This window comes from Trachypithecus francoisi, unplaced genomic scaffold (genome assembly GCF_009764315.1).
Source record: "Trachypithecus francoisi isolate TF-2019V2 unplaced genomic scaffold, Tfra_2.0 Lachesis_group11, whole genome shotgun sequence".
Classification (NCBI taxonomy): Eukaryota; Metazoa; Chordata; class Mammalia; order Primates; family Cercopithecidae; genus Trachypithecus; species Trachypithecus francoisi.
Window position 1 is genome coordinate 130,457,353 of NW_022681456.1, and position 27,512 is coordinate 130,484,864.

Below are 27,512 nucleotides of genomic sequence, written 5' to 3' on the forward strand. Positions count from 1 at the left end.
TCTCACTCTGTCACCTAGCCTGGAGTGCAGTGGCGTAATCTTGGCTCACTGCAACCTGCACCTACCAGGTTCAAGCAATTCTCCTGCCTCAGCCTCCAGGGTAGCTGGAATTATAGGTGCATGCTACCGCACCCGGCTAATTTTTCTGTTTTTAGTAGAGACAGGCTTTCACCATGTTGGCCAGGCTAGTCTTAAACTCCTGCACTTCAGGTGATCCATCCGCCTCGGCCTCCCCAAGTGCTGGGATTACAGGTGTGACCATGCCCGGCCCTGTTTCCTTGTCTTTGAAATGAGAATATGAAAGCCTACTTGACAGGGCTGTAGTTGGAATAAACGAAATGAGATGATGTCTGTCAAGCTTCTACTGTAGGGCCTGGCATATAGCAGATCCTTCGTTTATTTGATCAATTTTAAGCACCTTACTACATGCCAGGCACTGTGCAAGGTGCCAGAAATAAAAATTAGTATGAACAGACTTGGCATCTGTCTTCTGGGAGCATGCAGTGTAGCCACCATTGTGTCACTAATAGTGGCACTTACTGCGAATGGCCTGGCTTGACTGAGGTGCACAGGTGGTACTTACATAGGTCACAAAGATGAGCAAAATACAGGCACTGCTTCTGAACTGCTCACATCTTACTTAAAAGCTAGGACATAACCACATAACTGGATGGCTCTGCCACTAATTAAGTGATCTTGGGAACATTATTTAACAATTTTGGACCTCAGTTTCCCCATAAGTAAAACGAGGAGGTTGGACTGGATTCATGGTTCCCAAACTTGGCTGAGTATCACAATTGCCTGGGGAAGCTTTTAAAAGTACATATTCCAGGGACCCACCCCAGACCTGCTCATCAGAATCTATAAGTGGAGGGCTCAGTGATCTGTAGTAATTTTTTAAATGTTCCCAAGTGATCCAACACAGATATTTTGGTCTTAGTCCATATGTAAGGTCCCTTTTAACAAAAGAGTTCTGGGGTAAATTACTATCATCCAAAGCCGAAGCAAAGAGTGCCACAGAAAAGGCACCAGTACAATGTTACGAAGCAAACATCTCGGGGGAGGCAGCCGCACTGAAGCGAAATGTGAGCTGGGCCTTGGATGAGGGCTGGAACCGGAACTTGAGGGGACAGAGAAAGGGAAGAGTATGGAGAACTGAAGCCAAACATTTGGTGGAGGACAGACTGCTTGAATGGGAATTATGGGATCTAAGGCTGGCAAGGTAAATCAAGACAAACTCACTTAGTTATTCTATCCATCCATCTGTCTGTCCGTCTGCCCATCCATTCATTCATGTAAATGATCGTCCATCCAGGCAGTGAGGAATGCCTGGCAGTGTGAAATATGTACTAACCTAGGCCCTGAGGGTGGAAAGATAAAGACATAGTCCCGGCTGACCCGGCAGGGCTACAGACACCCAGGCAGTGACAGAAGCTAATGGTGCTAAAAGAAGTACAGGGCAGGCCGGGCACGGTGGCTCATGCCTTTAATCCCAGCACTTTGGGAGACCGAGGTGGGTGGTTCACGAGGTCAGGAGTTCAAGCCCAGCCTGGCCAACATGGTGAAACCCTGTTTCTACTAAAAATACAAAAATCTGCTGTGTGTGGTGGTGCCCGCCTATAATCCCAGCTACTCTGGAGGCTGAGGCAGAATTGCTTAAACCCGGGAGGCGGAGCTTGCAGTGAGCCAAGATCACACCACTGCACTCCAGCCTGGGTGACAAGAGCGAAACTCCATCTCGGAGCAAAAAAAAAAAAAAAGTGAAAAAAGTGCTGGGCAAAGGCAGCCCAGAGGACTAACTGTGCCCAGAAAAGACAGACATCTGAAAGCAAAGGAGAGATAACTGGGTGTTACAGGTTCCACTGTGTCGCCCCAAAATGATATATTGATGTCCTAACTTCCAGTTCCTCTGAAAATGCCCTTAGAGGATATCTGAACACAGAGACAGACATGCGCTGTCTTTTTGAAGACAGTGCGAAGACACAGAGAGGCCACATGAAGGTTGGGGACTGAGTGATGTTCTGCAGTCTAGGAATGTCAAAGACGGCCAGCAAATCACCAGATGTGGGGAGAGAGGCCTGGAGCAGCTTCTCCTCACAGCCTCAGAAGGAACCAACCCTGCCAACACCTTCATCTTGGACTTGGGGCCTCCAGAACTGTGAGAAAGTACATTTCTGTTGTTTGAAGCCCTCCAGCTTGGTGGTGCTTTGTTTCCACAGCTCTAGGAAACCATACGTACAGCAGACGCAAAAGGAGAGCTGTGGGAGACTGCATATTGTAGGCTTGGCAGGTGATTTTTGAATTGTTGGGTTAGCCAGCTAATTAAGCAGCTAGCACACAGCAAGAGCTCAATAAACACTTGGTGAGTGACGAATGGGAGCCTGGGGAGAAGGAGTAAAGATGGGTTCCCGGGGAGAATGCTGGGATGTGGAGGAAATGCAGTCCCAGTCTCAGGCACGTTGAATCTCTCCAGAGAGAGAGATCTAGGGGCAGCTGGAGCACAGCCATGAAGCTTGGGAGCCAGAGATTAAGTTTTGGGAATCATCCATATAGAGATAATAGATTAGATGCAGTTAAACATTATATAGAAAAAAGAAAAGAGCGCTACAGGCAGACACACTGTAATTTAAGGTCTCAGAAAAGGATAGAGAAAAAGTAGAGGAAAGAGACAAGTCCAGCATCACAGAAGACAGGAGAGGAGATTTCAGGGAGGAGGACCCAGCTACAAGAAAACAGAAAAGGAAGACCTGTCTCAAGTGATCTGTTTTCCATGTCACAACTGCTGTGTTGTTTTGTTTAACCTAAATCCATGACAATTCCTGAATGATTTCCAACACAGCAGGTTTTGAATTTCTTAAATTCAAGAAAGATTTTGGAGGAAAAGATGAAGACGTTAGTATTTTAATCCTGAGTGTTTCAATAGTAATCTCAGCCTAAGGAGCTCAAAGACTGTGGGATCAGGCAAACAATCTAGGAGTGAATATTATGTCCCTAATAAAAAGGCTTGGCTGGGTGCAGTGGCTCACGCCTGTAATCTCAGCACTTAGGGAGGCCAAGGCGGGCGGATCACGAGGTCAGAAGATCAAGACCATCCTGGCTAACATGGTGAAACCTCGTCTCTACTAAAAATACAAAAAAATTAGCCGGGCATGGTGGCGGGCGCCTGCAGTCCCAGCTACTTGGGAGGCTGAGGCAGGAGAATGGCGTGAACCCGGGAGGCAGAGCTTGCAGTGAGCCAAGATCGCGCCACTGCACTCCAGCCTGGGCGACAGAGCAAGACTCTGTCTTAAAAAAAAAAAAAGGCTTAGAGAAGTAAAAATTCGTGACTGGTTTTAGGTAGAAGATCAGGTTCTAGTGAAGAGTTCTGATTCTTGGGCAAATATTCAAATCAGAGTACCAGCCATTTATTCATTTAACACATTATTGACCACCTGGCACGGAGCTAGAAGCACAAAGATGAATAAACCCGCCAAGGAGCTTACAGTTTAATGGGGAAGACAGAGACATTATCGGGTACTTAAAAAATACGTTGAAGACCTTAGCTAAAGAAACTTTAGAAATCAATAATATGGAGGTTCCCCCAAAACTAAACATACTCTGCTCCTCTGTGTTCACAAGATCAGCATCAAGTAAAGATTAATCTCGAGTCGTGTTGTTTTCCTTGTTGGGTTTTGGACTTACTTGCAACTCCTTTCTTCTTATTTCTCCCTTTTGGAATGGGAACATCTATCCTATACATGTCCCACCATTGTATTGTGGAAGCACATTCACTTGTTTGATTTCACGGGTTCACAGCTGGAGAGCAGTTTGCCTCAGGATGAAACAAACCTTTGAGTCTCATCTGTGTCTGATTTAGATGAGATCCTGGTCTTTGGACTTTTGAGTTGGTGCTGGAAGAAGTTGAGACTTTTGGCTGGGCACAGTAGCTCAGGCCTGTAATCCCAACACTTTGGGAGGCCGAGGTGGGTGGATCACCTGAGGTCGGGAGTTCGAGACCAGCCTGACTAACCCGGAGAAACCCTGTCTCTACTAAATATACAAAATTAACCAGGCGTGGTGGTGCATGCCTGTAATCCCAGCTACTTGGGAGGCTGAGGCAGGATAATCACTTGAACCTGGGAGGTGGAGGTTGCAGTGAGCCGAGATTGCACCACTGCACTCCAGCCTGGGCAACAAGAGTGAAACGCCGTCTCAAAAAAAAAAAAAAGTGGCCGGGCGCGGTGGCTCACGCCTGTAATCCCAGCACTTTGGGAGGCCAAGGTGGGCGGATCACGAGGTCAGGAGATCAAGACCATCCTGGTTAACACGGCGAAACCCTGTCTCTACTAAAAATACAAAAAACTAGCCGGGCGAGGTGGCGGGCGCCTGTAGTCCCAGCTGCTCGGGAGGCTGAGGCAGGAGAATGGCGTGAACCCGGGAGGCGGACCTTGCAGTGAGCTGAGATCCGGCCACTGCACTCCAGCCTGGGTGTCAGAGCGAGACTCTGTCTCAAAAAAAAAAAAAAAAGGACTCTTAAGTCTACTGAGCTAGAACGATGAACGAATGTATTCTGTATGTAAGAAGGGCGTGAGTTTAAGGGAGCCAAGGCTGGAACGCTATGGTCTGAATGTGTCTAAAGCCCCCAAATTAATATGTTGAACTTACCCCCCAAGGTGATAGTACTAAAGGTAGGGCCTTTTGGGAAGTGATTAAGCCCCTTATAAAAATGTCTGAGAGGAGTGCTCTGGCTCCTTCCCTCTTGCATCCCTTCTGCCATGTGAGGACACAGCGGGAAGGCACCATCTTGGAAGTGGAGAACAAGCCCTCACCAGAAGCCAAACCTGCTGGTGCCTATCTTTTGAACTTCCCAGTCTCCAGAACTGAGAAAAGAATTTCTGTTGTTCATAAATTTTTTAAAGCCTAAAAATGGAATTACCATATGAATCTTCTGGATATAGATCCAAAATCACTGAAATCAGTATGGTGAATAGATCTCTGCACTCCCATGTTCATTTCAGCATTATTCATAATAATCAAGACATGGAATCAACCTAAGTGTCCATCAATGGCAGAATGGATGAAGAAAATGTGGCACATCTACAATGGATTACTAACAGCCTTTAAAAAGGAGGAAATCCTCTCATTTTTGACAACATGAATGAACCTGGAGGAAACTATGCTGAGTGAAATAAGCCAGGCAAGAGAGATAAGTACTATATAATATCACTTATGTGTGGAATCTTAAAAAGTCAAACTTAAAGAATTAGAGTGCAGAATGGTGGTTACCAGATACTGGGGGTGAGGGGTGGGGAATGCAGAGAAATTAACCAAAGGGTAGAAAGTTCCAGTTAGACAGGAGGAATAATTCTTCAAGATTTATTAACCTGCATGGCAACCACAGTTAATAATAATGTATTATATATCTCAAAATTGCTAAAAGAATAGATTTTGAATCTATTCTCACTACAAAAAAGGACAGGTATGTGAGCTGATAGACGTGTGTGTTAGCTTGATATAATCATTCCACAAGGTATACATGTATCGAAACATCACATCATCCCCTGTAAATCTACAATTGTTATTTGTCAACTACAAATAAAAACTGAAGTTAAAAAATAAAAAAGTTATATTCTACTGGGGGATAAATAAAAAAAATGCTATATACACATGCAACGGAATATGATTCAGCCTTAAAAAAGGAAGGAAATTCTGATGCATGCGATGACATGGATGAAATATTGCTAAGTTTCATCCATGGATGAAACATGGATGCTAAGCAAAATAAGCCAGACACAAAAGGACGTATTTTATAATTCCACTTCTAAGAGGCATTTAGGATAGACAAATTCATAGATAGAAAGTACATAATCCAGCACTTTGGGAGGCTGAGGTGGGAGGATCGCTTGAGCCCAGGAGTTTGAGGCTAGCCTGGTCAACATAATGAGACCCTGTCTCTACAAAAAATAAAAACTAAAAATTTAGCAAAGAGTGGTGGCACACACCTGTAGTCCCAGTTACTTAGGAGGCTGAGGTGGGAGGACTGCTTAAGCCCAGAAGTTTGAGCCTGCAGTGAGCTGTGGTTGCAGCACTGCACTCCAACTTGGGCAACAGAGCAAGACCCTGTCTCAAAAATAAATAAATACATGCATACAAAGGAAAGTAGAAGTAGACAGAAAGAAGTGGTTGTCAGGGGCTGGAAGGCAGGAGGGATGGGCAGTTATTGTTTAATGTTAATTAAACAATAGTGTTAATTCTGAACAGAATTTCAGTTGGGGAAGATGGAAAAGTTTTGTAGATGGACATAGTGATGATTATACAGCAGTGTGAATGTGCCCAACGCCACAGAACTGTACACTTAAAAATGATTAAAATGGAAAATTTTCTTAAGTACATTTTACCATAATTTTTTAAAAAACAATAATGTTTGTGAACCTATCTGATAATTAAAGAAACTGAAGGTCTTTTTCCATGAGTCCCTATTGGAACATAAAGCTTCTTCAGCTCAATGAATGACTGAGCAGATACAAGGCAGCATTGAAAGGAACGCATCCCACATTCGACCGTCCAATTTGATAGCTGGCAGCACCCCATGGGTCAAAAGACATATGAGGCCGGGTGCGGTGGCTCATGCCTGTAATCCCAGCACTTTGGGAGGCAAGGTGGGTGGATCACCTGAGGTCAGGAGTTCAAGACCAGCCTGGCCAGCATGGTGAAACCCCATATCTAGTAAAAATACAAAAATTAGCCAGGCATGATGGTTGGTGCCTGTAATCCCAGCTACTCGGGAGGCTGAGGCAGGAGAATCACCTGAACCAGGGAGGCAGAGGATGCAGTGAGCTGAGATCGTGCCACTGTACTCCAGCCTGGGTGACAAGAGAGAGACTCCATCTCAAAAAAAGAAAAAAATCCTGGCTAACACGGTGAAACCCTGTCTCTACTAAAAAATACAAAAAAAAAACTAGCCGGGCAAGGTGGCGGGCGCCTGTAGTCTCAGCTACTTGGGAGGCTGAGGCAGGAGAATGGCGTGAACCCGAGAGGTGGAGCTTGCAGTGAGCCGAGATCGCGCCACTGCACTCCAGCCTGGGCGACAGAGCGAGACTCCATCTCAAAAAACAAAAAAAAAAACAAAAAAACCTCCTCTGAGATGGTTTCAGTTATTTAAATGTTTGAGAGCCAGGTGCTCCTGGCCTGGGTGAGAGACTGCCAGAAAACCGCTGGGCAGCTGGAGGCCATATGGGAACTGCGCCCCTGCAGCTGCATGGCCCTGCCCACCTCCTGGCACTTCTCCTTCTAGGCCTTCCTTCCACCCTTTCTTCTGCCTGATCGCTGGTCTCCCTTGCTCCTCTGCCCCACCTGGCTTCTCTGCTCTGCCCAGGATAGGATCTCTCCCACCATCTTTGTTCCTGTATTCCCTGCCACACCTCTATTGACCTGTCCACTCTACCTTCACCTGGAAGGGTTTTTCCCTCTCTTGCTTGCCAGTCCAGGGGTTTCCTCCGAGTCCTTTTCAAATGCCATTTATCTCTGAAAGGCTTCCACGAACCTCCCACACGGGTAGCTCTCCTGCAGCATCTGCTGGCCAGTCAGCCTCACCAGGGAGGGCTCGTTCATTGAACGAAATTTGCCCACACCTGCTCCGGGCCGAGCCCTTCATGAGGGCAGGGCCATGGGCACAGTAGTAAATGGAAGGGGGTTTCTGCCCTCAAAGATGGGGGCCCGCTGAGGAGGACAAACTAAAACCACATAGTTAAAGGAATGCACTAGGCTTCGTATCAGAATTTTTGTGTAGAGGTGTCTTTGGGAGCTCTCAGGAGGAAGCAGTGTGCTTGGAGAGGTTGGGAGGTGTGAATCTTTAGTAAATGTGGTCGTCCCCCAGGCTCGGAGCTGCAAAAGGGCGCTGCCGACAGCAGCAAGGCATCGGCATCATGAGGACCACAAGTGTGGCTCTTTGGGTGTCATGCTCGGGAAGACGGTAGGCGGCTCTGACCGGCCGTGATGCTGGGCTCATCCAGGAGAGAGGTGGGAAATGGAATTGAATCAGAAGGGCCTGGAACTCTCTGCTCAGGAGTGACAGTCGGGCCTCCTCCTGGGGCCCCATTGCGCTGCTCAGTGCTCCCTAGTAAAAGGGGTGTCACTGGCTGTGGTCTCACCGGATTGCGTGTCTAATTCTTATTTCTCATTTGGGAAAGTTCAGAGCAGTTTTCCCTTGGCGTCAGTTCACAGCAGAGCCAAAACTGTTGCTAAAGGCATGGTTAAAGATTCACAAACATCACAGCAAGTGGCACTGTCACAATGGCTCCTGTTGGAGCCACAGACCAGTCCCCAGACCCTATCTAAGATGAGCAACCTCAGTGACTGATGTCAGACCCTCAGGGTGTGCGAATGTTCTCATCCACTAAACATGGCAGAGGACAGATCGATGGTACGCTCTGACGAAGGGTTCCACAGTCAAATAAGCATGGGATACACTCCCTCCTGCCCCTGAGGGAGTCGCACGGCATATGAACACATTAATGTTCTGTGGTTTTAACAAATGTGTTTAATTTGATGGAAACCAGCATTTCTCAGACTTACTTGATCATACAACCTTTTTTTCCTCCAAGTGCCTATTAACCTCTCAGGAAGAACAGATGTTGGGAAGCGCTGGATTAGATGATTTCCAGCCGGCCTTTCAGCCATTAAAATCTACTGCTTTATGGCTTGAGTATAAGTCACTGGGCTGGAACTTGAGTAACCAAAACATAATTGGGTTTTAGATATACTAACATTTATTCCGAGAAGGCTTCAAAACTGGAAACGGGCATGACTTTACAAAGGGGATGTGATAATGACAAATGGTCCAAGGGAGGCTGGAGGGCCATGAGTGGGAGAAGAACACAGAAAGCAGGAGAAAGAAAAGGCCTGAGAGGAAGGCAGACCGGTCGAAAGATTCGGATTGGAAGAAGAAAAGGATCTAGTTAAGTTACGAAAGTCTGGAAAGCATGAGACAGCTTCACAGAAATTCTCTGGGCACCGAGAAAGGCTGAGATAGGGATCAGGAGGCCATAAGGAGAACGGCCTCTACTTCAAGGCAGAGGAAACCTGTTCCCTTGGGGGCCACTGGAATGGAGGGAAGAACCATGGCAGAGCATGATGCGCAAGCCAGGACGGCCTAGCGGGAAAGCACGCTCACACGCAAGGAGACAGGGACCAGATAACTGGGGGGTGAAAAGGATGGAGAGAGGAAGGGCTAATAAGCACCTCAGCCCACATGAAGAGCAAGGGGCTGGCTACCTGTCTTCTACCCAAACAGCACGAGTAATTCCAGGCTAACTCCGTCACCTGACTCTCAATCCCGTCCCCTCTTGCAGCTGCTGGAACCTTGCCCCACGGATCACCCTCCTATCTCGCACATCTTAGGCCTTTGGCAATCTGCCTTCATGTTTCCTTTGACACTGCTCCTCCCTCCAATTACTGCCCAATTTCTATTCTTTGTCAAACTTCTTGAAAGAAGTTCCAGTGCCACATTTATAACATTTATAACATTTATGGTACGCTCTGACGAAGGGTTCCACAGTCAAATAAGCATGGGATACACCCCACCTGCCCTCCTATCTAGACTTTGGATAGACTAGCCACCTCAAAGTCAGCAGCTCCAAAAGTAGCTCCATCCACCCTCCCCTCCATCCAGCCCCTAACTTAGTTATTTACACAACTGCTACAGCTATGTGCTGCCAGTCAGCCAGACTCAAAGTCACAGCCACCTCCCACGTCTACTTCAGTGACAAGTCTGACATCTTCCTCTGAAATAATCTTTTACCTCTGTGACTCTCTGCTGTCTCACTGCACCGCCCTGACCCCAATTACGGTGGTCTTCTGAATGTTCTCTAAGGCTGGGAGGGCAAATCCTCATCTTCATACGCGTGCCCCACCTCTTCCTCACCTGGAGACCAACCGGAGGACATGAGTGATGGGGCAATGGAGTTCTTTCCCGTGGATGATCTCACAATCCTCTCCAACAAAGCGTACATTCCTGGGAGGCCACCACCAGTCAGCTAAAGTGGGCATTCAAGATGTATACACTCCATCCCAGCTAATGACTCCAAAGTCCAAACAGGAATCTCAATGCTGGCAGCCAAGCCATAGTCATGACACAGTTGTTACTGTCTCCAAATGGCAGCACTTGGTCCCAGTTGTCCTGTTCCTGTCCCTCCAACTGAGTAATGTGCTTTGGTGGTATATACACGCTGAGTTTAATTGCCATGTCACCAAAAAGATGGCAGCACAATTCAGCATTGAAACACAGTTTCAGCTGTACACAGAAAGGCATGAATTTACATTTTCTATTGGCGAATCAAATGTTTTCATTGAAGAAGTGACCAAAATTCCAAACTCCTGACCTCAAGAGATCCACCCGCCTCAGCCTACCAAAGTGCTAGGATTACAGGCGTGAACCACCGTGCCTGGCCTGCTTCCCTTTTAAATATAAGTTCCAGTTTCTGATAATGTCTTTGCTCATGAATAAGAGGATATGCTGTTAGAAGCCAGGTCACATCTTGAATGCTTTGCTGCTTAGACATTTCTTCTGCCAAATACCCTAAATCATCTCTCTCAAGTTCAAAGTTCCACAGATCCCTAGAGAAGGGGCACAATGCTGCCAGTCTCTTTGCTAAAGCACAGCAAGAGTGACCTTTACTCCAGTACCCAACGAATTCCTCATCTCCATCTGAGAACACTTCAGCCTGGACTTCATTGTTCATATCACTATCAGCATTTTGGTCACAATCATTCAACAAATCTCTAGGCAGTTCCAAACTTTCCCTCATCTTCCTATCTTCTTCTGAGCCCTCCAAACTATTCCAACCTCTACCCGTTACCCAGTTCCAAAGTTGCTTCCACATTTTCAGGTATCTGTATAGCAATACCCCATTCCTGGTACCAATTTTCTGTATTTGTCTGTTCTCACACTGGTATAAAGACATACCTGAGACTGGGTAATTTATAAAGAGGTTTAATTGGCTCACAGTTCTGCAGGCTGTACAGGCTTCTGCTTCTCTTGGAAGTCCTCAGGAAACTTACAATCATGGCAGAAGGCAAAGGGGAAGCAAGTACATCTTCACGTGGCCAAGAGGAGAGAGGGTGGGGAGGTGCCACGCATTTTCAGACAATCAGATCTTGTGAGAACTCTATCATGAGAAAGCACGAGGACGTTGGTGCTAAACCATTAGAAACCACCCCTATTGATCTAATCACCTCCCACCAGGTCCTACCTCCAACATTGGGAATTACAAGTCAGTGTGAGATATGGGTGGGGACGCAGAGCCAAACCATATCACAGGCCAAACAATATGTCTGGAGGGAAGAGAAATGGACGAGTCTCCCAGAACAGATGAAAGAAAGTGCAGAGCAGGAGAGGCTGGCATGACTAACTCAAGTGTTTGAAAGTACTCTTTTAAAGGCATTATTTTATAGGGAATTGGCACTGTTTTTCTTTCTTTGTGATATGGAAAATAAAAGTAAAGTATAGACTAAAGGCATCTTAGAGTCAATGAACTTAGTTCATGTTGTCTTTAGCATTGCAGTAACTTTTACATAGAGTCTCTAGGCCAAAAGAAATGCCTAGTAGTCTCACTTATTAAGCAGGGAAATACAAACAACTTAATAAGTACTTATGTCCCAATAACATAAGTCCTGCCATCTGAAAAGACGATACACATCAATTGAAAGAAAAACATTCTTATTCCACTCTTAAGCAACTTCATAATAACCCTTTGAGGTGAATTTTCATAGTCCCTTTACGGATGAGGAAGCTGAAACTCAGAGAAGTTCAGCAACCTTCCCAGGGTCTTCGAGCTCCCAAATGGTTCTGCCGTGTCATATAGCACTGTGTGTAATTTAAAATTTCCTCTTAGAATACGAACTCTTGAAAGGCAAAGACTGTGCCTCAGTCATGTTACAGAACCTTGCCACAAAATAAAGAGTAAGAAAATCTTTCTTGGATTAAATCCTGTCTACCAAAAGCACCCTTCTTCTTATGGCACCTTTTGCATTTTTAGTAGCTAACTTGGTGCCTGCCACATTGAAGAGGATAGTGAGAAAAAGGTAAAAGGAAGTGGAAAGAAGAATGGCTGTAGTACCCTGGATAGAGGTGGCTAACAGTCATCCCAGTGGTGACCCCTCCTTGCTAGCAGCAAGCACAGCCGGAAAAGCCTTAAACTCACGAGCCACTCCTGGGCTGCTTGGCCTCCTCACATCCCCGCCCGCGGTGCCCCAGCCAGCTCTGCAGCACCAGCACGAACAGAAGGACATGAGTCCTCGGCCCCCCATGCACGAACACCCTCACGGTAAAACCACATCAGTGTGACTGCCAAGGAGTTCACCACGTGGACGCTAAAGCAAGGTGCACCAGAGGACAGAGGGCGGACGGCAGAGGCTCAGAGCCAACGTCGGACACCCGAGTCTCCTCTCCGCAGCAGTGTTCAGGGTCTCTGTGAGGGAGACTGGAGAAATTACTGGTTTGTGGAAACAAAAGTTTCCATCACAACTAGAACCACGAAAGCACCGTTGCCGTAGGACCCTGACAAGGCGACGCATTGCTGAGCGGCACCAGCTGCATTTCAGGAGACCGATTTGACTTCTGCTGTAATCACCAAACACAGCACAAGCTCCATCTTACACACTAAGCTGTGGCATGGGTGTGAGCCACACAGCTCAGTTATCTGTCCTAAAAAGGGCTTTTATTTCTCCTCTGAAGAAAGATCGCCTCTGAAGAAAGTGCAGAGGACGGTGGAGGGCAAACAGTTCTCCACAGGAATTCATTTAATTCACTTCACCTCACGTACCCTCCTCCATCCTGAACCTGAGGTCTGGATGTGTGTGTAATACGGGGGGGGGGGGGGGGGGCTGACAGAAAATGTGTCCCCAGGGACACAGCCAAGGAGAAACTCCGTAAGGATTACCTGGATCTCCCATGCAGAAACACTGCCAAGCCCCTGCAGTTCTGAAATGACAGCAAGTGAAGAACACGGGATTCACAGACCTCCCGAGGCCACAGAAGCCATCCAGTGGAAGTTACATGTGACAGAATGCGCAGTCAACAGGACGGGACACAAACAACCTGGGGGCCGCACAGCCCGTCCGTTTGGAGACCTTGCGAAAGCCCCGAAGCGGGCGCTCCCTTGTCCTTCTCCGAGGCCTGCTGCTTCCCCGGCTGCCCGTCTCAGTAGGGGCTGTCAGGGCGGGCGACCCGGTGGGAAATAAACCTAGCAGCAGCTCCACGATGCTTCAGGTTTGTGGGAACGGGTGCAGCGTCCAAGGCACTCTCATGGGTATCCCTTCACTTGATCCTCACAGCACCTCAGTGAAACGGCAGAGCACACATGAGCCCCCAAAAGAAACTGCTACTCACAAAAGCCACGTGTGAGCCTCGGGTCAGACCACTGGATCTCAAATCCAGATCTCCTCAAGTCAGGACCTGTCTACCTCATCTTTAATCCAAGCTCAAAGCATTTTTACCACGACACCAGTGGGCAAATGGCAGGAGAAAGCGATGTGCTCGAGTCATGCACAAACACAAAGCATTATCATCTTATTACCCGCTCTTGCAAACTGCTTCCCATAGACTCCAAGGTTCCCACAGACTCCAAGGTTGCTGGCTGATTGAAAGGGCTGCCAGGGCTGGGTGTGGCTCACTCCTGTAATCCCAGCACTTTGGGAGGCCGAGGTGGGCGGATCATGAGGTCAGGAGATTGAGACCATCCTGGCTAACAAGATGAAACCCCGTCTCTACTAAAAATACAAGAAATTAGCTGGGTGTGGTGGCGGGCGCCTGTAGTCCCAGCTACTTGGGAGGCTGAGGCAGGAGAATTCCTTGAATCTGGGAGGCTCGCGCCACTGCGCTCCAGCCTGGGTGACACAGCGAGACTCCGTCTCAAAAAAACAAAAAAAAAAAAAAAAAAGGGGGCAGCCGTACATGGAGACGGAGCCCTTACTCACACATGGAGGTGTGCCATTGAAATGTGACTCCTAGAAATGCATTTCAGGGTGTTTAACAAGATAGTAATGTTCAATTAGAGGTTTGTATTATCCCTGATTAGCTCCAATTGTTTTATGAGGTATCATGAAATACAAAACTAAATTAATTTCCATTCTTCTTTATTTATTTATAAGACGGCTTTGCTCTGTCACCAAGGCTGGAGTACAGTGACACAATCGTAGCTCCCTGCAGCCTCGACCTCCTGGCTTCAAGCAATCCTCTTGCCTCAGCCTCCAAAAGTGCTGGAATTACATGTGTGAGCCACTGCACCCGGTTAATTTTTTTTTTTTAACTTTCTTGTGGAGATGAGGTCTTGCTAATCACATTTCCTTAAAAGACACACACCATGTAGTATTTTGGGAGCAGGGACAGCAGAGCTGTCACAGCAGAGAATGATAAATACTTCCATTCCAAAAAGTTTGCTTTTATTTTTGGAGGACTTTCACTTCCCCTGACACTTCTAAAACTGTGAAAAGACACTATGGGTATAAACTCAAATTGCCATGGAATTTGAATATCCCTAAAATCCCTGAGGTCTAATCAGTAGGTGTCTCACTTACTCAGTGCTCAGATTCAACAAGCCGATTGTCAGATGGGGCTTTGCTACCCAAGTCATCTGTCCCAAAGGAAAGTCCTTAGGTGTGTGAGCTCCTGAAACCCCAGTGTATCAGTTTGTGATGATTTATAGTATTTTCTACTTATTATTTATTTATTTTTTTTTTTTTTTGAGACAGCGTCTCGCTCTTGTCACCCAGGCTGGAGTGCAGTGGTGCGATCTCAGCTCACTGCAAGCTCCGCCTCCCGTGTTCACGCCATTCTCCTGCCTCAGCCTCCTGAGTAGCTCGGACTACAGGTGCCCACCATGACGCCTGGCTAATTTTTTTGTATTTTTAGTAGAGACGGGGTTTCACCATAGCCAGGATGGTCTCGATCTCTTGACCTCGTGATCCGTCCGCCTTGGCCTCCCAAAGTGCTGGGATTACAGGAGTAAGCCACCGTGCCCAGCCTGTATTTTCTACTTATTATATAAGGAAACAGTATTTAAAATGCCAAATATATGAAGATTTACATTTTGTCAATTTATCATGGCTTGACGAGATTGTCTAAAGATATTCAGGTGGGCTGGGAGTGGTGGCTCAAGCCTGTAATCCTAGCACTTTGGGAGGCCGAGACGGGTGGATCACAAGGTCAGGAGATCGAGACCATTCTGGCTAACACAGTGAAACCCCGTCTCTACTAAAAATATGAAAAATTAGCTGGGTGTGGTGGCGGGCCCCTGTAGTCCCAGCTACTAGGGAGGCTGAGGCAGGAGACTGGCATGAACCCGGGGGGCGGAGCTTGCAGTGAGCTGAGATCGCACCACTGCACTCCAGCCGGGCGACAGAGCGAGACTCTGTCTCAAAAAAAATAAAAATAAAAATAATAAAAAATAAATAAAAATTAGCCAGGCATGGTGGTGTACACCTATAGTACCGGCTGCTCAGAAGGCTGAGAGGGGAGGATCGCTTGACATCAGGAGTTTTGAGGCTGCAGTGAGCCATGACTGCACCAATGCACTACGGCCTGGGTGATCTGAGCAAGATTCTGCCTCAAAGAAAAAAAAGAAAAAAGAATGAATGAACCACTGATACCTGCAACAACCCAGATAAATCCCACAGATATTATGCTGAGCAAAAGAAGGCAAACACCAAAAAGCTGAAAAAAAAAAAAACCATAATTCTGGTATAAATCTATTCATGTAAAATTCTAGAACAGACGAAAGTAATCTCGAATGACACAAATCAAGTCAGTGGGTGCCTGAGTTGGGGTGGTGGTGGGCTGTGGCTATAGGGAAGGGGGACAAGGAGATTTCTGGGGAAGCAGAAATATCTTGATTGAGGTGGTGTTGCATGGGTGTGTATATCCATCCAAATTTATTGACCTGTACATGTACAATGTGTGAATTTTATTGTATGTAAGTTATACTTCAATAGAGTTGATTAAGAAGAAAAGTCAGTAGTATCTCCACCATTCAGCTGTGGCAACACAGGGCGGGCAGTGGAGAAATACAGACAGGGCAGAGTGTGTGAAGCTAATGAATTTCACACAGTGCATGGAGCTAATGAATTTCACACTGTAAGACTTTCCCTAGCCCTCAACTGGGAAAATAGGTTCATGGTAACTTCTCAGAAGTCTATGCCATACTGAACGAGAGAGATCAGTAGGACACCACCTCCCCACAGCACATTTTTTGAGGGCAGGTCTCCTAGGCTTTTTTTTTTTTTTTGAGACATACTCCTGCTCTGTTGTCCAGGCTGGAGTGCAATAGCATGATCTCAGCTCACTGCAACCTCCACCTCCTGGGTTCAAATAATTATCCTGCCTCAGCCTCCCGAGTAGCTGGGATTACAGGTGCCTGCCACCATGCCTGGCTAATTTTTGTATTTTTAGTACAGACGGGGTTTCCACCATGCCAGGCTGGTCTCAAACTCCTGACCTCAGGTGATCCACCCACCTCGGCCTCTCAAAGTGCTGGGATTACAAGCATGAGCCACCATGCCTGGCCAGGTCTCCTAGGCTTTTAAGCATAAAAGTGGGATGCTGCTTAAGACTTCACCACATGGAGTGGGTAACAGTGAACTTCAAGAATCTCATTTGAAAGGAAATATTTCAAAGCTGTCTGGTAAGGTTTCGACCAGGATTCCTGATTTGGTTACTCTATAACATGCTGTATGTGTTGAAAATCCAGTATTATTTAGGTCAGACTACTGTTGAATTGACATGTTTGTGTAGCTTATTAATGCCATGGTTTAGCATGAAAATAACACCACTCCATTCCTTCTTCCAAGACATAACCAAGTTTTTGATTCTGTCAGCAGAACCAGTCACTGGCAATTGCACAATAGCGTGTTTTGTGGTTGTTCAGAAGCATAATTAGAGCCAGCATTTTCTGGTGCTTTCTAAGTGCAAGGCCCTGCATGCATTTACAATGTAAGTGCTTTCTGTTCACTTCATTTCATCCTCACAACAGCCTTTTAAGATTTTAGCAGATGAGGAAACTGGGGTCAAGAAAGTTTGCCTAACTTGCTTCAAGGTCACCTCTGTGTGGTGGTCACACTGCCATGAGGTTTTGGAGCGAGGGTTGAGCCAGCACCTGTTGCACTGCAGAATTTTTTTTTTTTTTTTTTTGAGACAGAGTCTTGCTCTGTCGCCAGGCTGGAGTGCAGTGGCGTGATCTCGGCTCACTGCAAGCTCTGCCTCCCAGGTTCAAGCGATTCTCCTGCCTCAGCCTCCTGAGTAGCTGGGACTACAGGCGCGCACTACCATGCCTGGCTAATTTTGTATTTTTGGTAGAGATGGGGTTTCACCATGTTAGCCAGAATGGTCTCGATCTCTTGGCCTCCTGATCCGCCCGCCTCGGCCTCCCAAAGTGCTGGGATTACAGGCTTGAGCCACCGCCCCTGGCCAGAACTTGATTTTTTTAAAACACTGTACATAAGAGATTAGACTTACTCTTCATGATAAATATATTTGTGTTAATGTTAACAATATTTTACCCCATATTTTCCAATGCCAAGGCAGTGAAACAGGAAAGTATAAAATGAAAAAAGAAAAAAAAAAGCTTGCATTCTATTTATAGGATGTAACTTCTTTTTGATCCTTTGGGATACTATTTCATCTCACCAGACAAGCTTCTATAATTTCAAAGTCTCTCTCCTAGAAATAGACAAATAAGAAGGTCAGTGCCAGGTATGAATCCACGCTGAGTCACCTGGGGCTGTGTTTTGTCAGTGAATTTCAACAAGTCTTTGGGTCACAGTTCCCTTCTGTGTATCAGGCAGGAATAGCACTTAGTTGTTCTTACGTTGGTTATAAAGCACTTTCCTACACACCATGTCGCTTGACCCTAACAATTCTATGAGATAGGAAGGGGTTACGTTGTGATTCCATTTACCAATGAGAAGAGGGAGACTGCCAGTGACAAGTACATTTGCTCAAGATGCTCAGTAATGCAAGGGCAGAAATCCTGGACTGCTGATCCCCAGGTGGCCACAAGCAGCCCAGCAGGCTCAAGCATCAGGGTCCAGGGTCCACAGGACGTTCAGTTTTTGCCTGGAATTTCCTCTCTCAATTTCTTTTTTTTTTTTTTTTTGAGATGGAGTCTTGCTCTGTCGCCCACGCTGGAGTGCAGTGGCTGGATCTCAGCTCACTGCAAGCTCTGTCTTCCGGGTTCACGCCATTCTCCTGCCTCAGCCTCCCGAGTAGCTGGGACTACAGGCGCTTGCCACCTCGCCCAGCTAGTTTTTTTTTTTTTTGTATTTTTTAGTAGAGACGGGGTTTCACCGTGTTAGCCAGGATGGTCTCGATCTCCTGACCTCGTGATCCGCCCGTCTCGGCCTCCCAAAGTGCTGGGATTACAGGCTTGAGCCACCGCGCCCGGCCTTCCTCTCTCAATTTTAACATGGTTAATAGATGTTCAGCTTGAAGGTGACAGGAAACAAATATTCTGTTTGGCAAAATACAAAAGTGCATTTCCAAGTGAACACTAAGGTAGGTGCCAGGAAATGACAACAGGCTACCTTAGTCAACGCTGATCGATTACCGTATTTCACCACACCTAAGAGGCTACTGATTCTAGAATGCACCATTATTTTGTACCACTAAGATAGAAAAGTACTTGTCATCGAACTGTCATACAATATTGATTCTGAGATGCATTCTGACCTCATATGTTGAAATGCATCTTAATATCAATGAAATGCGGTAATGCAAGGCTGGATTTCTTGAACTGGGGATGATAACCTGCTTAGAAGTCACTAGCTCATTAACTTGTCAGTATGACTGAGTAGCAGCAACGCTGAGTAGTGGGGTTATCAGTGAGGAGAGAGGAGCCCAGACAAGGAGGACATCATTCCTGCCATCCAGGAACCCACATCTTGGTTGGAAGGACTGTCTAGGAAAAGTTCGAGAGCCTGGAGCTGCACAGCTCTCACCAGCTCTTTGGTAAAAGCAGCTGTCGTGTAAATGAATTCTCAGGTCTCCTTTGTCTCCTCAAATTGTCAACAAAAACCAAATTATAAAACACTCAGTTCTTCTGCAAAAATTCTGACGAGGTATTTGAGAATCTAGGGGTCAATTTCTTGACACTTACTTTTTTTCAATGAAATGTTAAAGAGGGAGCTAACATTGACTAAGTACATGATATATGTCAGGCATTGCCCTAACTCACAAAATTATCACATTTCATTCTCAAAAATGACCTTAGGAGTTGGGCAGTATTATCTCTGTTTAAACAGTGAAGAAACTGGAGTTCAGAAAACCTAAATGGGCAAGGCAAGCCAGTCAGGCTTGAACAGCTGAGTTGGTTTAAACCCAAGTCCACCTGAGCCTCAAGGCCACGTACTTTCCACTGGACAGGACGGAAAGCATGGGCCTTGCAAAGACTTGTAAAAGCTTGAAAATCACTGCCAGACTAAACCAAGGAAGGCTGATACCCCAATTACATAGTAAATACCAAAACCTCTTCTGCCACGGGACACCTCGTTCAACTTGCGGACCTGTTTAATCAGCAGGGTGGCCGTTCATGGGTGAAGAGGGTAGCGTCATGGCACACTGCCAGCAGCGGGGGAGACGGCCTTGCGGGGGTGGGCCCGGGGACCAACAGCTAGTTAGAAAGCTGCTGCCATAATTCACATCGGCTCCCCAACGGCCTGCCCTCGGCAGTAGCATGGAAATAGGACGTAAAACGGATAATAAATCCACAGGATTTAGGGGAGACAAAAACAAGGGAAGATTGTCAGGAAAAAACCAGCGCATTTTAGAACAGCAGTCACCTCCCAGGGTGACCCTGCTCCCTCCCACTCTCCCCATGGGACACGTGGCAATGTCCAGAGACATTCTTGGTTGTCATCCTTCGGAGTGGGGTGCTACTGGCATCTTGTGGGTAGGCGCCAGGTATGTTCCCTCTTCAACAACGAATTACTACTGGGTCCAAAATATCCATAGTGTCGGGGCTGAGAAACCTGACTCTGGAACAACCTTAGGGAAACAAAAGTGGTGAACACATTGCCCTTACCAAGCAGCTCATGAACCAAAAAGGCAAAGAAATCACAGAGATTGGCTCTGCATGGACTCCAAGTGCTCACCAGGAAACTGACCACGCACCTGTCCAGTCACCCCTGTGACCTACCACTGTGTGCACCTGATCCACGCCAGGCTGGAGAGGAGCTGGAGAGGAGGAGAACAGGCATGGCGCTGGCCCTCAAGGTGTCACCGTCTGTCTGGAGGAGACACGCATGTGCAGAAACACACACCTGGGCCCGTAGATACATGTGTGCTCGTACACACAGGCAGAAAAACCGGAAAAGGAATGCACCAAAATCCCACCAATGATGACTCAAAATCATCATTTTCTTCGTGTTTTCAATGAAAATATGAACGAATTAAAAATTGAAAAAAAACTCAGGCCGGGCGCGGTGGCTCACGCCTGTAATCCCAGCACTTTGGGAGGCTGAGACGGGCGGATCACGAGGTCAGGAGATCAAGACTATCCTGGCTAACACGGTGAAACCCCATCTCTACTAAAAAATACAAAAAACTAGCCGGGCGAGGTGGCAGGCGCCTGTAGTCCCAGCTACTTGGGAGGCTGAGGCAGGAGAATGGCATAAACCCGGGAGGCGGAGCTTGCAGTGAGCTGAGATCCGGCCACTGCACTCCAGGCTGGGCAACAGAGCGAGACTCCATCTCAAAAAATAAAAATAAAAATAAATAAAAAAATAAAAAAATAGAAAAAAAAGCCAATGTTTTTCAGTGAACACGTTATACTTTTGTCAGTTCTGATAAAACAGGCACATCTCAGGGCCACATGTTCTCGCCAGTGGCCCCACTCTGTGGTGCGGCAAAAGAGGCCAAGATGGGGAGGGAGCAACGGAGCCGAGGAAGGATCAACGATTTTGTTTGTTCGTTTTCAGACAAGGTCTCCCTCTGTCACCCAGGCTGGAGTGCAGCAGTGTAATCATAGCTCACGGCAGCCTCAACCTCCCAGGTCAAGTGATGCTCCCACCTCAGCCTCCCAGATAGCTGGGACTCCAGGTGTGCGCCATCACACCTAGATACTTTTTAACATTTTTTGTAGAGACGGGTGTCTTGTTACGTTGCTCAGGCTGGTCTCAAACTCCTGGCCTCAAGCCATCCCTCCCAAAGCGCTGGGATTACAGGAATGCGCCACCACGCCCAGCCTGTTCCCACTGTTAACACGCTTCCCTGCCAACAGGTGATACCGCTGTCTTTCATCCATGTAAGTCTTTCAGCAAATGTTTACTCAACACCCACTGCATGTCAGGCACTGTCCCATGGACTCAAGATACAACAGTGGACAAGACATACAACAATCCCTGCCCTCCTGGTGTTTCTAGTTTAGCAAGGGGAAGCCGACAGAGGACCAGTAAGTGAAATATAAAACACCTGTATGTTCCATGGGCGGAACAGAGAGAAATAAAGCAGAGAAGAGGGCTAGAGAATGGAGAGAGGGTTATGATCTATAAAGGAAAGTCACAGGAGCCCTTGCTAGGGTGAGGCCGCAGAGGTCAGTGGAGGTTGGCTACCAAGGGCTTGTAAGCCAGTGTGGGAACTTGGCTTTGTCCCGCATGAGATGGAAGGCCACCGGAAAGTTCTGAAGAGAAAAGTGACAAGATCTGACATGTCACAACAGGACTGCTGCCCTAACTCACTCAGAAAGACCAATTAGGAGACGCCGCCTAATGAGCCAGGATGAGCCGGGATAAGAGGGGTAGAGGAGGTGAGAAGTCATCAGAGGGGGCTGGGAATGTTCTGAATTTGGATTTGGTAAGAATCACTGATGGATTCGATGTCGGAAGGGAGAGAAGGGAAAAGTCAAGACTGACTCCAGGGTTTACAGCATGAGCAACAAGGAGGATGAGACGGAGAGGGCTGTGCGAAGGCAGGGACGACCTCACAGGCGCGTAATTCTGCAGAGAACGTGCTGCTTCAGCAACACCCGTCTGGAGTTCAAGAGAGAGGAGCAGGCAAGACACAAAAACGTGAGGTTCCTAAGGGTAGAGACAGTACTTACAGCCATCAGTACAGTAGTCACGCGTCGCCTAACGACAGGGATACCTCCTGAGAAGCATGTCATTAGGCCATGTCATCACTGTGTGAGGTCAGAGTGAACCTACACAAACCTAGATGGTAGAGTCTATTATACATCCAAGTGAGATGCTCTAGCGGATTGCTCCTGGGCTGCAAACCTGCACAGCATGTGACTGTACTGAATACCCTAGGCAGCTGGAACACAGTGGTAAGTATTCACGTATCTAAACAAATATAAACACAGAAAAGGCACAGTGAAATATCTTATGCAACCACTGTGGTCTATGCAGTCCATCATGAACCGAAACATCGTTATGCAGTGTATAACTGTACATAGAGAAGATAAGAGGTCCAAAGAGATACAGAAAATCAAGTAAGCTGCTGCCAAGGAGCAAGAAGGGAAACTGGAAGAGTGAGACGCCCTGGAAGCCAAGTGAAGATCGTGCAGCAAAGGGGAGGCAATAGGCCAGGAGGCATGGCTCACACCTGCAATCCCAGAGCTCCCACCTTCCCAGAGGCCACGGTGGGAAGGTCACTTGAAGTGGAGTTCAAGACCAGCCTGGACAACATAATGAGACCCTATCTCTACAAAAAATTTAAAAATTAGTTGGACATGGTCGTGCGTGCCTGTAGTCTCAGCTACTCAGGAGGCTGAGACAGGAGGATCACCTGAGCTTAGGAGTTGGAGGCTGCAGTGAACTATGATTGAGCCACCGCACTCCAGCCTGGGTGACAGAGCGATGCCTCTAAGATCAATGCACCTGCGCATGAAACTGGAGACCTTTTTCCTAATAGTTATCTTCTAATTATATTTAATAAGACCTTAGTGAATACTGGTGCTGGGCAACCTGGAACCAAAGAGAGGAGTTAGAGATGGTAACGACAGCCTGGAATGAGGGCCTAGAATTGTTTCCTTCGGCAATGACTGAGAGCCTGTGATGTGCGGCATTGGGTGTGGAGCACTCACGGAACCCCAATCCGGTTCCTTTCACCACTTCTCAATCGGACCGCACAGATGGGTGAAATAGATTCCACCCGTAATGGCAGCACCTGAGGACCTAGCCTGAGCAAGGGGTCGCCTCTGTGCCTCCTCCAGGTTCTACTGCTTGGCCTGGGCAGCTTCCTCTGGTTTCCTGTTCCCTCTGCATTTCTACTCTATACTGAAAACCACCTTCCATGTACAGCATCCCAAGTTGATCTTAGGCACAGGATACGGGAGATGGAAGACTTGGAAGGTTCTGGAATACTGCACACTTGCTACTTGCACATAGTAGAAGTTATGAGAACAATAGCTCCTAAAGTTCAGGAGCTATATATTTTTTCTTTTTCTTTTTTTTAGTTTTAGAGACAAGGGTCTCACACTGTTGCTCAGGCTGGAGTCCAGTGGCACTATCGTAGCTCACTGCAGCCTCACACTCCAAGGCTCGAGTGATCCTCCCACTAGAAGAAACAGACAGGAAGAGAGAGCAGCTGGGGCCCGCGGCTACTCCCAACACAGGGCCTTTTTGAGACACCGAAAGCTGAAGGGCGGGGAAGAGCCACGCTAACACAGAGGGGACCAGGAGCAGTCAGCAGAGGGAGCACAGACGCGAGGGCCCTGAAAGACCACGGGTGTTCATATAAATTCAAGGAGGCCCCCCATCAGGAACTGGGTGGGAGAGGGCACCGTTCAAGACGAGGCTGCAGAGGCAGGGGAGGCAGGCTGTGGAGGGCTTGGTAGACCACGCTGCCAAGTCTGGGTTGTGTTTTAAGCTGCAGTGATGGTAAGGAGGGTATTCTAGGGAAGTGTGAAATCTCCCTATTGATGTCAGGAATGATACACAAAACTGGCAGGAAAGAGGACTCAGTGTGCGCTGGCTCAGTACCTGACACCTCCATAAGAGATGCCATTTGCGGCGGCCGGGCGCGGTGGCTCAAACCTGTAATCCCAGCACTTTGGGAGGCCGAGACGGGCGGATCACGAGGTCAGGAGATCGAGACCATCCTGGCTAACACGGTGAAACCCCATCTCTACTAAAAAATACAGAAAACTAGCTGGGCGTGGTGGCGGCGCCTGTAGTCCCAGCTACTTGGGAGGCTGAGGCAGGAGAATGGCGTGAACCCGGAAGGCAGAGCTTGCAGTGAGCTGAGATCCAGCCACTGCACTCCAGCCTGGGCCACAGAGCAAGACTCTGTCTCAAAAAAAAAAAAGAGATGCCATTCTCTTAGAGAAGCTGGGAGATTGAGTAGGTGAGAGCAGGGCTTGGGGGGGACAGTTGTCCCTGGGCCCTCACAAGTTAAAGGACCTGACCCAACTCCCTAGGTCAGGCACTCACCCCCACGCTGGGAAAGGGCCTTGATCGGGAAAGCAGGTGGGTCCCACTACTCAACCGGAGGCCCCCTGCCTGGCCAGGTGCACGCTCACTAACAACGGGTCCCTGACAGTACCCAGCCTGTTGCCAGGTGTTTGGATGTTTGGTAGGGCTGACTCTGAGTGCTCATAGATGAACCAGATGCCTTTAGGTGGAAACGCATTCGCAAGTCGGCCACAGGGGGTGCCCCTCCATTCCCTCTTGTGTTCTAAGCCCTCTCCTCTTCCCTCACTCAGTTCAGCCACCCACCTGGCTCCTGGGGCCCCCAGGTGGGAGGTCCTCAAACCTTTCCCTTCACAGGCAAACTGCTCTGCCTCAAAGGGTAGGTGGCCCTGGCCTAGGGGAAAAGGAAGAGTCTCAAGCAGGGTCTCCCCCACCTCGTATTTAAAGCTATTTTTTTTTTGAGATGGAGTCTTGCTGTGCTGTCCAGGCTGTAGTGCAGTGGCGAAATCTTGGCTCACTGCAACCTCCACCTCCTGGGTTCAGGAGATTCTCCTGCCTCAGCCTCCCAAGTAGCTGGGCCTACAGGCACCTGCTACCACGCACGGCTAATTTTTTGTATTTTTAGTAGAGACGGGGTTTCACCACGTTGGTCAGGCTGGTCTTGAACTCCTGACCTCAAATGATTCTCAGCCTCCCAAAGTGTTGGGATTATAGGCGTGAGCCGCCGCGCCCAGCATAAAGTTGATTTTAGATATTACTTCACAGAGGTTACCTTTTTAAGAATAACAAAATGCCGGGTGCGGTGGCTCAAGCCTGTAATCCCAGCACTTTCGGAGGCCGAGACGGGCGGATCACGAGGTCAGCAGATCGAGACCATCCTGGCTAACATGGTGAAACCCCGTCTCTACTAAAAAATACAAAAAACTAGCCGGGCGAGGTGGCGGGCGCCTGTAGTCCCAGCTACTTTGGAGGCTGAGGCAGGAGAATGGTGTGAACCCGGGAGGCGGGGCTTGCAGTGAGCTGAGATCCGGCCACTGCAGTCCAGCCTGGGCGACACAGCAAGACTCTGTCTCAAAAAAAAAAAAAAAAAAAAAAGAATAACAAAATGCAACAAGTTACGATTTTGGATGATTTCCAAATCCATGGAACATATCAGCATTTGCTTCGTTTAAACGACAGATGCCTCGGAGATGGGGTCAGCAGGACCCCTTCCTTTTCAGCCAGGGACTTGCTGGATTCTCAGCCGCGCAGGACAATGTCAGCACAGCTCTCCTTTCCCATCGACCTGCCTGCCTCTTCCTTCCCTTCGTGGCAGCTCACCCTGAGCATCTGTGCTCTCCCAGTCATTCCACAAACCTCTCTTCCTGTCGTGTAATGATCAAAATGATCCACAAACCTCTCTCCCTGTCGTGTAATGATCAAAATGACTCCTATGCCTGATGGGACACAATCAATGTCCATGAGATGCATTTCCCTGGAGAAGGGCGATGCATGCCGACATAAATAGTGGGTGATGCTAGTGTCCCACATAAAGCCGCCTCCATCTTTCAAGGCAGAGCAAGTCCAGGGCAGGTGCCAAGGGGTTCTAGCGGCCGTGCCAGCCAGCCCGCATCAATATCGCCATGAAAGCTGTTGTGTCTAGAGCCCCACAAGGCTCCAGGCATGGTCCAGGTGCTTTATGTACGCTAGTCCCAGCCACCACATACCACATAGCAACCATGTGAGATAGGTATAAAGTTACTGTTTCCAGTATACAAGTAAGAAAACCGAGACACAGAGAAGTCAGGTAACCTGCCCTGCCTCAGGTGACACAGCTGTGCTGGGGTTCGCATCCAGGAAGTCTGCCTCAAAAGCTCTCCTCGTCCCAGAGTATACCCTGCCAGCCCCATCCCAGAGTATACCCTGCCAGCCCCATCCCAGAGTATACCCTGCCAGCACAACTGAGGATGCCCCCTCTTCCCTCACTCACCAGCCCCCGCTCCCAAGGGTGATATTCTAGTTCTCAATTTATATACACAATCTCTTTTTTTTTTTTTTTTTGAGACGGAGTCTCGCTCTGTAGCCCAGGCTGGAGTGCAGTGGCCGGATCTCAGCTCACTGCAAGCTCCGCCTCCCGGGTTTACGCCATTCTCCTGCCTCAGCCTCCCGAGTAGCTGGGACTACAGGCGCCCGCCAACTCGCCCGGCTAGTTTTTTGTATTTTTTAGTAGAGACGGGGTTTCGCCGTGTTAGCTAGGTTGGTCTCGATCTCCTGACCTCGCGATCCACCCGTCTCGGCCTCCCAAAGTGCTGGGATTACAGGCTTGAGCCACCGCGCCCGGCCTATATACACAATCTCTTTAAAAGTTCAATTGCTTTGATTGCAGGTCTCATACCCCCAAACAAGATTTCTAAGAAAATTCAGTAATTCTTTACTCAAAATGTCTCAGGAGAAACTTCTCAACAAATACGGGTGAAATCTATAACCTTAGGGAGGAGTCTATGACAGGCACTCAACTCTGCCCCAACCGCCCAGAGCAAGACAAGCCTCCTGTCATCTGGGGGATACTCACCGGTAGGAGCAATGGGTGCAGGGCCACTGGCCTCTTGCCCATGTCCATCCACTGGTTAAGTTCAGAAAGTGTCACCAGCGCAGGCACGACACCAGCAAGAGCCCAGGAGCTCAGGGCTGCTCTGGGGCTGCACACCTTCGGTTCTGGGCCTGACCTCTCTAAGAGAAGCCAGACTGAGAGCAGCAAACAGCATGGCCACGAGCTAACCTCAGAAAAGCTTTGTTACTTTACATTTTTCATAACATTATATTTTTTATGTTATAGTTTTTGCTTCCCAACAGGACTCAGAGCAAATCCAACAATTAATCATTTGCAGATAACTCTAAAGTGACCTTTGGGGGCTAAAGTGTGTAAACCAGGAACTTTTGAGTCCATTGCCTTTTCTAAGCCAAGGCCAGCTATCATTTCCTAGGCCTCAGGAAATCCACTGTATAAATTAGACAGGAGTAACCTTTTAGGAGTTAGCATTTCTGGGGACTGAGGCTACAGAGGAGAGGAGACTGTACACCCCTTTAAGAAAGGTTCGGGTACCTCCCCCCAGGAACGCAAGCACCAGCCCCAAAGTCACCCAAAGCTGGAGACAGAG

The 27,512-nt window shown here is 47.9% G+C and overlaps 2 protein-coding genes across 2 annotated transcripts in view; one reads left to right on the forward strand and one right to left on the reverse strand.

Moving 5' to 3' along the window:
- Positions 1-3,169, forward strand: part of FBXL14 (F-box and leucine rich repeat protein 14) — a 37,990-nt gene extending 34,821 nt beyond the window's left edge. The window contains exon 4 of the transcript XR_004440109.1: positions 1,905-3,169. The gene's annotated coding sequence lies outside the window, so the exon portion shown is untranslated. The remainder of the gene's footprint in view (positions 1-1,904) is intronic.
- Positions 1-27,512, reverse strand: part of WNT5B (Wnt family member 5B) — a 124,331-nt gene that overhangs the window by 92,546 nt on the left and 4,273 nt on the right. The gene's annotated exons all lie outside the window — the stretch shown is intronic.